The sequence below is a fragment of the Stenella coeruleoalba genome (assembly GCF_951394435.1).
Source record: "Stenella coeruleoalba genome assembly, chromosome: 2".
Taxonomy (NCBI): Eukaryota; Metazoa; Chordata; class Mammalia; order Artiodactyla; family Delphinidae; genus Stenella; species Stenella coeruleoalba.
The window spans coordinates 15916869-15927272 of record NC_137147.1 but is presented as its reverse complement, the minus strand read 5'-3'; positions in this window follow the sequence as shown (position 1 = coordinate 15927272).

The window sequence follows — 10404 nt, the reverse complement described above, 5'->3', positions numbered from 1 at the left end:
ATATATATATATATATATATATATATATATATATATGTCAGTATTAAGGTATAGTGACAAAATGAATGTCATACAAGCAACACTCTTCTGTAGAACTAGAATGTTACCAATTACTTTCATGTGTACCTACTTGACTGCTACTTCCTTATCCCATCCCTTTTCATTTTCCTGGAAGGTGAAGACTTATCCAGAATCTGTCATTCACTTGTTTTACGTTCCTAGTGTTTTCATATACATCCCATGGCAGACTTGTTTTGAGACTTATAAAACTGGTATCATATTCTATGCAATCTAAAAACTACTTATTTCCTTCATTATAGCTCTAGTTGTTATCTGTGAATTTGTATCCACCCCAACTTCATTCATTTTCTCTGCTGTGTATTATTCTGTTGTGTTAATATACTAAACTTTGTGTATCCACTCCCCAGGAGTTGTTTCCATTATTTTGCTTTCATGAAAAATCCTCTTACGAGCAATCTTTGACTTGGTTCTAGATGCTCAAAACAAGTGTTTCTACACCTACATATGGAGTCAAAGGATGTACAATAGATTTACGAATTTTCAACTTTGCAAGGTAGTAACAAATTATTTTCCTAAGTTGTTACACCAAATCTTAATCTTTCTGGCATTGTTTAAGTGTTCACTTCCTTGCCAGTTCTTGGTACTTTGAGATTTCTTTGTGTCCACGTGCAAATGCTGGGTGGTGGCAGTTACATCAGGCAGGCTGGGACAAATGCTGGCTTGTACCCGTCTGTTGTTTCTCTCCAAATGGTGCATTGTGCTGTAGTTGCTGCCACTGTTACTGTGGGATCTGGAGTCTCCAAGTAGCTGCCTAGAAGAGCCAGGTAACAACCAACCTGTGCAGGGAGTTAATGCTGCATGGAACAATCTTTGACCACTGAGAGACAGGAGATGGGAAAAAACCTGCTAGTGGGAAGCAGCCGCATAGCACAGGGAGATCAGCTAGGTGTTTTGTGAACACCTAGAAGGGTGGGACAGGGAGGGTGGGAGGGAGACGCAAGCGGGAGGGGATATGGGGAGATATATATATATATATATATATATATATATATATATATATATATATATATATATATATATATATATGTATAGCTGATTCACTTGTTTATAAAGCAGAAACTAACACACCATTGTAAAGTAATTATACTCCAATAAAGATGTTAAAAAAAAAGTTTTCATTTTTCCCAACTCCAAGAATTGTTCTAGAATCCAGTAATTTTAGTCAACCCACTACATTTATTCAACCTCTGTGGATTTACTCCCACTACTAAATATTAGTTGTGTGATTATTATTACTATTAATTATTATTTTCTTACATGTCTTCACTTCTTCCCTGCCACTCATCTATTATCCCCTCCCACTTGTTTATCTGGGACTATATCCACTAATAAAGCATTAGCACATCATTGTATGTAGGAAACTCAGGCTAAGCAATGAGTAATCTTATTTTTTCATGACTATTCCTGGGGTTTTCTCTTTTATATAACTTTAACAATCAGCTTGTCCTCAAAAACCATGATTGGATTGTTATTGGAATTACATGAAATTTATGAATTAATTGGAGGAGAAATGGCAATTACATCAGTCCTTTTTTTTTTTTTTGCGGTACGCGGGCCTCTCACTGTTGTGGCCTCTCCCGTTGCAGAGCACAGGCTCCGGACGTGCAGGCTCAGCGGCCATGGCTCAGGGGCCTAGCCACTCTGCGGCATGTGGGATCTTCCCAGACCGGGGCACAAACCCGTGTCCCCTGCATGGGCAAGTGGACTTTCAACCACTGCGCCACCAGGGAAGCCCACAGTCCATGTTTATAAATGATCATGGTATAGCTCTCATTTGTTTAGGTCACTTTTAGCTTTTTCAGTGAATTGCTGCAACTAAACATCTTTTGTTAGTTTTCTTAGGCACTTTAATTGTTTTTGTTATTGTACAGACTATTCTTCATGAATTACATTTTCTACATATTTGTTGCTAGTATATAGAAATGCATTTTATTTTTGCATATTGACCTCATATTCAGTCACTACTCTAAACTATGTTCTTAGTTATCATCTTTATAGTGTATTTTTCTGTGTAGGCAATGTTATTATCTATAAAAAACAACAGTAGAATTCATTGGTAAAACTCATCTGGATATTGTTTTCATCATCGACAGGTTTTTAAATATTGGTTAATATTTTTGATAGTTATAGAAATATCCAGACATTCTTTTTTTCCTGATTTAATTTGCATATATTACATTTTTCTAGTGGCAATAAATTAGAAAATTTATTGGTCACCAAGAGACATATTTGTATTTCTAAACAACATAATCTTAAGGGGGAAAATCTGGAAAATATGCTGAGCATCACAGCAGCATTTCAACATAATCCTCTGTAATTGCTAATCACATTAATTCATAAGTAATCATTAATGTATTCAGCCAGCCAGATATATCAGTCATTGATTTTAAGCATTGCATGTATTATAATATGATACATTAAAAACTCAACCTTTAAGAGATTACAGTTCAATTTTAAAAAGGTAAGAAATGAACTCAAAATAACTAAAACTTAAAGTAAGAGATGCTCCATGATCCCTAGTGACATAGAGAAAGTAGTGCAAGCACTGGGAGGAAAGATGGATAACTGTCCGATGAGGGGTTTGGGAACTCTTTGACCTGGATTTCCTACGGTACTCACACATTGTCCAGGTTTAACAATTTCATTAACATCCCTCCTATACTATGATGAATACTCATGGCCAGGACTGTAACAACAGTGCCATGGAAGTGAAGCTCCCTGGCCTCTCTGGGCTAAGGAAGTGTGTGGAGATGGGCCAGCAAGAAGGGAAGCCAAGCAGCTGCCATGAAACAAGCTGGCTTGAGCCAAAGGTGAGCAGGGCTGGTTGAAGCATTTTAAGGAAATGATTAAAGAATAAAAAAACTCCTAAAATAGCAGTTTGATGCTTAGACCGTAGTTATTTTGAATAAGGACATAGAAAGTGGCAAATAATAGCAAAACTGATTTGTTGCTATGATACAGGTACCTGCATCATAGCAGGTACAGATATTTTATAAATAACATTTTATTTAGATAGAAAGGAGGTAGATATTATCATCTCATTTTTCTAAATGGATGTATCAGACGTGTCTGTCAGTGCCAGCCCAGGAAGCCAAGTCTTTTAACTTAAACAGCAAAGCAATTGGCAAGAAAGCTGGAGAACTTACACCAAAAAGTGAAAAGAAACCAAGGAAGCCTAGACGCAAGACGCAAAGCAAAGATTACCCCACAGGGTAGATGGTACCCCTTTGTTCAACACTGCTCAACGCTCCTGCCCCAAAGCTCTGGGCAATCACTCCAGCTGCCTCCTGAACACTATGCAATGAATTAATTATTAACTGTTCCTTCATCTTCTTGGAATCCACTGAAGATCCAGAGCTGTAGATGAGAGGGTTTGATAATCCATGCCCTGACTGCTGGCAGGAGTCAGGAGGAAGAAAACATTTGCTCTTCTCAGGTCTCCAATAGAAAGAGTTTCACGCCTCCCACATGGACTCTCAGCATTGGATATTCTCCCCAAATTAGAAAAGATTTCAGATGCTCGTGAGCATGGAATCAGACTTCATTTTCAAGATGGCTGAGCTAATGAGCAGAGATGTTTTTCAGGCTGAGGTCTTGTCTGAATCAAAACCCCATAATCTTTACTCTACATGGAACTGACTCAGTGGCAATAAATTGTACAGAAAAGTTTTGTTACAGAAAGTGCATAATTTTTACAGCAATATATTGAGAATAGTTCTCCCATTGAGAACCTATCCTGTACAAGAAAATGCTAAACCGGACAGAGTAGGGGATTACAGTCTTATATTCTTAGATTTGATGGTCTAATTAGAGATCATGTTTAAAAAAATGTACTCGTTAACACGTGAGTTCAGTGCTGAAAGAGCTATGGTCATTCAAGGTTGGAAGATAACAGTGTGAGCTGGGATGTGCCAGAAAACTACAGGAAGGTTGGCTGGGATTCAGATATGCAGGGGATGATATTTCAGGCAAGGGAGGATTTGCTTCTGCAACAGTATATGTAAGCACAAATCCATCAGATTGTAATGCAAAAGTTTTTTTTGGATTAAATTCATGACGTCATTAAGGAAACAAAAAAGTTAATCATTGTAGCCACTGAACTTAACTATAAATCAAAATCCAGTCATAAGGATAACAGACAGGATTATGGAGAGTCAGGAAGTAACTGCCAGGTATTTCAATTTGAAGGAATCCTTTTTCTGGAGGAAAGAGCAAGAATTGTATACAAGCCTGCAGTGATTAGGAAATAGACATGGAGAACATGGGAATGGAGAGCCATACCTCCAGCCAAGATGTGTTTGCAAGAAGGTTATCAACCCAGAGAGCAGGTTGCTGTCTGACAAAGAGTATGGACGGCTTTGGGCAAAGATCACTAGTCACAGGTCAGAAATACAAGCACATCCAAACCCTGTGTTTTGTTGCTTCCGGTAGGGTTCCATTTACTCTGGCTTTGACCTTATGAAAACATTGTGAGTGGCCTTGGAGCATAAAGAGTAGTGTTGCCTTCTGAAGTAAAGCCAAGAATAATGCTTCAATAAAGAATTGTAAAGCAAACTCTCAACCAGTGCTGCATTCTAGAGATGTGTCATTCAGTCCTGCTCACATCAGGTGGTCACATGGTAAAGTATATGTCTGGTTGGACCAAAGACACTGACATGAGTATTGAAGCCCCAATGTCTTCTGTAGGGAATGCCTTCACTCCTTTATAATTAACTTAACATAAATATCCTCACTTATCGGAAGTCCTTTGCTGGTGAGTTGCACAATTACAATTATGCATGAAGGATCCAAAGGGATCTTAGAGATCTGGCTTTTAGCTACTTAAACTTTTTTTTTTTTTTGTCTGCTTTTTGAGAAAATGGAATCTCATTACACATGCAAATGAATATCAGAAATTTTTTTACTGCTTATGTAACATAGTGAGTATTGCTATCAAAGGAGGGGCTCCATTTTTCAACATCACACGGTACACTGTTTTAGATATATTGAGTGACTGGTCTTATTTATTGTATAGATATTTGAATGATTAGATGATTACGTGAGTGAATGTAGAATTAAGAGTGATATAATGATGCACAGAATCAAGGGATTTTCTTTGAGCTATGAATCAAATAACCGAAATGCAAACACAAAGATGATTCTTGTCTGACTCGTGCAGGCTGTAATTAATATTTATTAGGTAAGGAGTAGAGTCTCTGGCTGGGAATTTAAATTAACAAGCAGATGGTTTCTCTAATGTTGAAAGTGTAGGTTGGAATTTTTAGCCCAGTTAACATCAATCAGCTCCTTACCTCCATATTCTACTTGCACTGTTCACACAAAATTGTGATATTTTGGCTACAAGCAGTACCTGGAGGGGCAGATGGTTTAGGGCAAAGTTATTCTGTTTCTGGGAAAGACAACTTGAAATGCTTTATTACAGCCTGGGGACAGTTCTTTGTTCATTGCTACCCTGACAGGTAGGAAATCAATGCTGTAAAAATGAATTTAAGGGCATCACTATTTTATTCAGTATGATAAAATAATTGTAGTAAGCTAAAAAACTTTCAGTAAGTTTCAGTATGTTCATGAAAATCTGCTAGGAAACCTAATGCATGTTACTCCATTTTCAATCTAGAAAAAGAAGTCTGATGATTGCTAAAGTCTTATTGCAACTCCCGTTGTGGAGCACAGGCTCTGGACACGCAGGCTCAGCGGCCATGGCTCACAGGCCCAGCCGCTCCGTGGCATGTGGGATCTTCCTGGACCAGGGCACGAACCCGTGTCCCCTGCATCGACAGGCGGACTCTCAACCATTGCGCCACCAGGGAAACCCTACAACTCTCTTTTGATTGTGTTATGGATGTAAAATGCCTTGCACGTGACAATTGGAATGTAGTAATCGCACAGTAAATGTTACTTTCCTTCCTTCCCGTAACACTTAAAAATTACAGTTTGCTTACAAAATTTAATAGTTATTTATGAAGCACTCAATTTATTTCAGACATTGTGTGAGTGCTTTGCAGGCATTATTTTGGTTAATACTCATCCTGTCCATGTGAGGTAGGGACTATGATTATCCCCATTTTCTAGTTTAGAGAAGTAAGTCACTCATCAAGGGTCATAACTAGTGATCCAGGTCTGTCTTATCTCAAAATCTACTAAAGGTATTTTACTACTAAATTAAATATGTTCACCACTTTCAAAGAATTGGTACATTTAAAGCCCTGATTACAAGAATTCTATTGTGATTTATATGTGTTTGTGTAAAGTGCTTTATATTTTTAGTTAGTGATGAACTCCATAAGAGTGAGAACTGTTTTTTTTTTCTTACATCCTCATATCTTCCCCAAAACCTGAGGTAGAGTTCCTGCTTGATAGATATTTGGTGAGTTAGTGAGTGAATGATTCCAGAAGAAGTACATGACAAGGACTGCTGGTGAGTACTCAGTCTCTCCCTATTCTTCAGGCAGAAGCTGTGTGGTCACCTGTCATAGATGATTTAGAAAGAATTACTAAATCATCGGAAAAAATGTCCTGGATGAGGATGTAAACGATTTGTGCAAATGAAGTTATTTTCAACTTGTTTCTACGGGTGTCAAGAAATTTAGAATCTTATTTATGTTATCCCCAAGAAACTTTTCCTTGCTCTAAAAAGTATGAATCTGAATCTAAAAGAGAAAACCAAAAAGATCCATGCTATCCCCCCATCACCACCTTCAAACTTCAGAGAATCCTTTATTGTTCTGAAAGCTTTGCTCCAATAATGTATAATCTCCTACCCAGTTGTCTTAGTTCATTTGGGCTGCTACAACACAATACCAGAGACTGGGTGGCTTATAAACAACAGAAGTCCAAGATCAGGGCGCCAGAATGCTCAGATTCTTGTAAAAGCTCTCTTGTGAGTTATAGATGGCTAACTTCTCACTTTGTCCTCACGTGGGGGAGGGACCGGAGAGTGGCGGGGCCTCGTTTATGAGACGCTAACCCCATTCATAAGGGTCCATACTCATAACCTAACCCCCTCCCCAAAGCCCCACCTCTTAATACAGCACATGGGGGATTAGGATTCCAACATATGAATTTTGAGGGGACACAAACATTCAGACCATAGGGCCTGTCTTGAGAAGTGACACTCCCATGGCCATTGTTTCTAACTAAATTGTGTGAACAAAGTGTATTGGAACAATCTCAGGGTGTTTGTTAGAAAAGGCAGGTTTCCTGAGGCTCTACCTCAGACCTATTAAAGCAGAATATTTGGTTGTGAGGCTCAGAAAAATCATGTTTTACCCTATTTCCATGTTGGGATATCACTATAGTCTGAAAATTGCTGTACCCAGACTGTCCAGAGACAAGAATAAAACCCCAGGTCCTATTATCCCCCCCTCTACAATACACGTACACACAAACATGTACTAATGTCTGTCCTCCCTCAGTGTATTAGTCAGGGTTCTCCAGAGAAACAGAACCAAGAGGATGTGTGTATAGAGAGAAAGAGGAAGAGAAAAACAGAGAGAGATTTATTTTAAGGAATTGACTCATGCAGTTGTAAGGACTGGCAAGTCCAAAATCTTCAGGGCAGGCCAGCAGGCTGGAGATCCACGGAAGAGTTAACATTGAAGGTGAAGTCCAAAGACAGGCTGTAGACAGAATTCCCTCTTCCTCAGGGAAAGTCAATCTTTTTCTAAAGGCCTTCAACTGATTGGATGAGGCCCACCCACATTAGGGAGGATAATGTGCTTTACTCAAAGTGTACTGATGGAAACATTAATATCATTAAAAAAATCTTCACAGTGACATCTAGACTGTGACCAAATACCTAACTATGGTGGCCCAGCCAAGCTGACATGTAAAATTAACCATGATTCTCAGCAATAGCACATGAGAATGCTCATAGGGTTTTATTCATCATAAGATCTCAGAGAATAAATGATTCTGGACACAGAGCTCACAGACTCACAGTTTCATAGTGATACTTTAAGCACAAAGTAATGCCAGGGATTGAATGTGTGTAGTTCCATTTATCTTAATCAAAAAATGACCAGATGAATCCAAAGAGAAAATTCCAATAAGTGATTTTTTACGATGGTTTTTAATATTATTCACACACACACACACACACACACACACACACATAGGAATTTGCCTATTTAATATGCCAAGTCATTACATACAAGGTTTTGAATCTTTTTTATCCCCTACCAAAAACGGATGGGAAAAAAAGAAACATAGGCAGCAATGAGGGGTAACCTATCCCTCTGATCAATGTCAGACTCAAGAGGAGGTGAAATTATTCCCCAGTTCATTTGCCCACAAAGTGAGATTTGTTTCCCCTCCCAGTCCTGATTCAGTCAATGTTGCTGACAAGTTGGAATTCCACCAGAAGGAAAAATATTCCAGGTAAATGTTTCACTCTTAATGTTTAAGCCAGAGAGCTTATTTCTCTGATTCACTGAAGGAGAGAGAGACTGGCCACTACTCTCATGGGCCCTCAAGTTTCCATTCTGGAGTGCCAGCAGGGCTGCAGGAGAGTATGATTCCAAAATGCAGGGGCTTCCCTGGTGGCGCAGTGGTTGAGAGTCCGCCTGCCGATGCAGGGGACAGGGGTTTGTGCCCCGGTCCGGAAAGATCCCACATGCCGCGGAGCGGCTGGGCCCGTGAGCCATGGCCACTGAGCCTGCGCGTCCGGAGCCTGTGCTCCGCAATGGGAGAGGCCACAACAGTGAGAGGTCCGCGTACCGCAAAAAAACAAACAAACAAACAAACAAAAAAATGCAACCTCCCTGAAATGACTGCTTTTGCTCACGAGGGCTACATAATCTATATTGCTCTGGAACTTTTATTCTGGCATTGATTTGGAGAAATAAGTTAGGAGGTATCAAGATTCTACTTTTTATAACACATCAATTCTTCTTAATGGACCTTTAGTTGAAAGTCCTCAAACTGGTTTTCCTTTACTTATTAATGATAAAATGGGAGCTTTTAATGTATATACATGAAATTCCTCATTAATAATTTTCTTATAATTTGGCAAAGACAACAACTTCATCCATTGTGATGACTTTGCTAAACTAATCTGCAGGAATTTTTGTGTCTGATGATTATCTCACGGGATATCATTTCATTCAGAGTGTTCTCATGGGATGCTTTTTAGAATAGAGCTCAAGTACACATGCCTTTCAACCTCATGGGATTAGAATTTCGGCTTCTTCTCTGTCGGCTTTACCATGTCTCTCTCACTAGAACCCACGTATGCTATGGAGGCTTTTATTTTCACCCAGCTTCCTCTTGGACTTCTGCATCTGTGACTAGGAATAAGTCCTGGGGACAGAATCTAAGGACTGAGTGACTCTGCACTTGTAAGTGAAAAAATTACAAATATTTGCCCTTGAGAGCACCTCAAAGGCAAATTCCTTCCTGAACTCTTTTCTTTCTGTCATTAGACATGGGATATTAGTAAACTCATGATAGATAGATAGATAGATAGATAGATAGATAGATAGATAGATAGATGATAGAAAGATATACATAGATAAGGGGAGAGAGAGAACATTTCTAAAATAATTTTTCTAAAATAGGTATATTTTTGGAAATATGCTTCACTGATTTGGGGCCCCATTTTCCACATAAAGTCACTGCTTCAGGTAATCAGTTGCCTAACTATTCCCCCAAATCCTCAATGTCATTCCATCTTCTCTGCTTCTGTGAAAGCTGTTTATAGCTTTTTCTATGAGGTTCTCCATCATAGCCTCTCTACCCACCAAACCCTACTCATCCTCCTAAATCTAAGTAAAGAGGTCTATTATCCCAGTTCCCCCAAGTCCTTAGACCTAAAGTAATCTCTCCACTCTTCTGATTGTCTATTGCACATACTGTCAGTACTGTAGACTGTATTTTCAGTATAAGGTATTGTCTCTTAATTGTAGTGTGTTTATTAGTCTATTCAAGGCGCTTATTCACCTCATGCAGTGCCTAGTCACTTACTGAGTATTCAAAATTATGGGTAGATTGAAAAGACAACCTTAATCAAATAGTCTCTCAAATTATGTCCCCATGGTTGTCGGTAGAAATGACACCTCAACAACCTGCACGTGGTAGGGGTTGGGCGTGATATCCTCTCTTGAAAAAAGGTGTGAATTCTAGTGTCTCTAAATAAAGACAGATTCATGACTTCTGTTTCATAATCATTCCCCATTCCCCCTTCCCTGGCAGTGAGAAATTCCCATTCTTTTCATTGTTAAAAAGCAAGATAGTTAAATTAGAGGTAGATAATTCGCTAATCATGTCATTTGGTGTTACAACTGTTATCAGGACCAAGTTACTAACAATAAGCCTCACATTTTT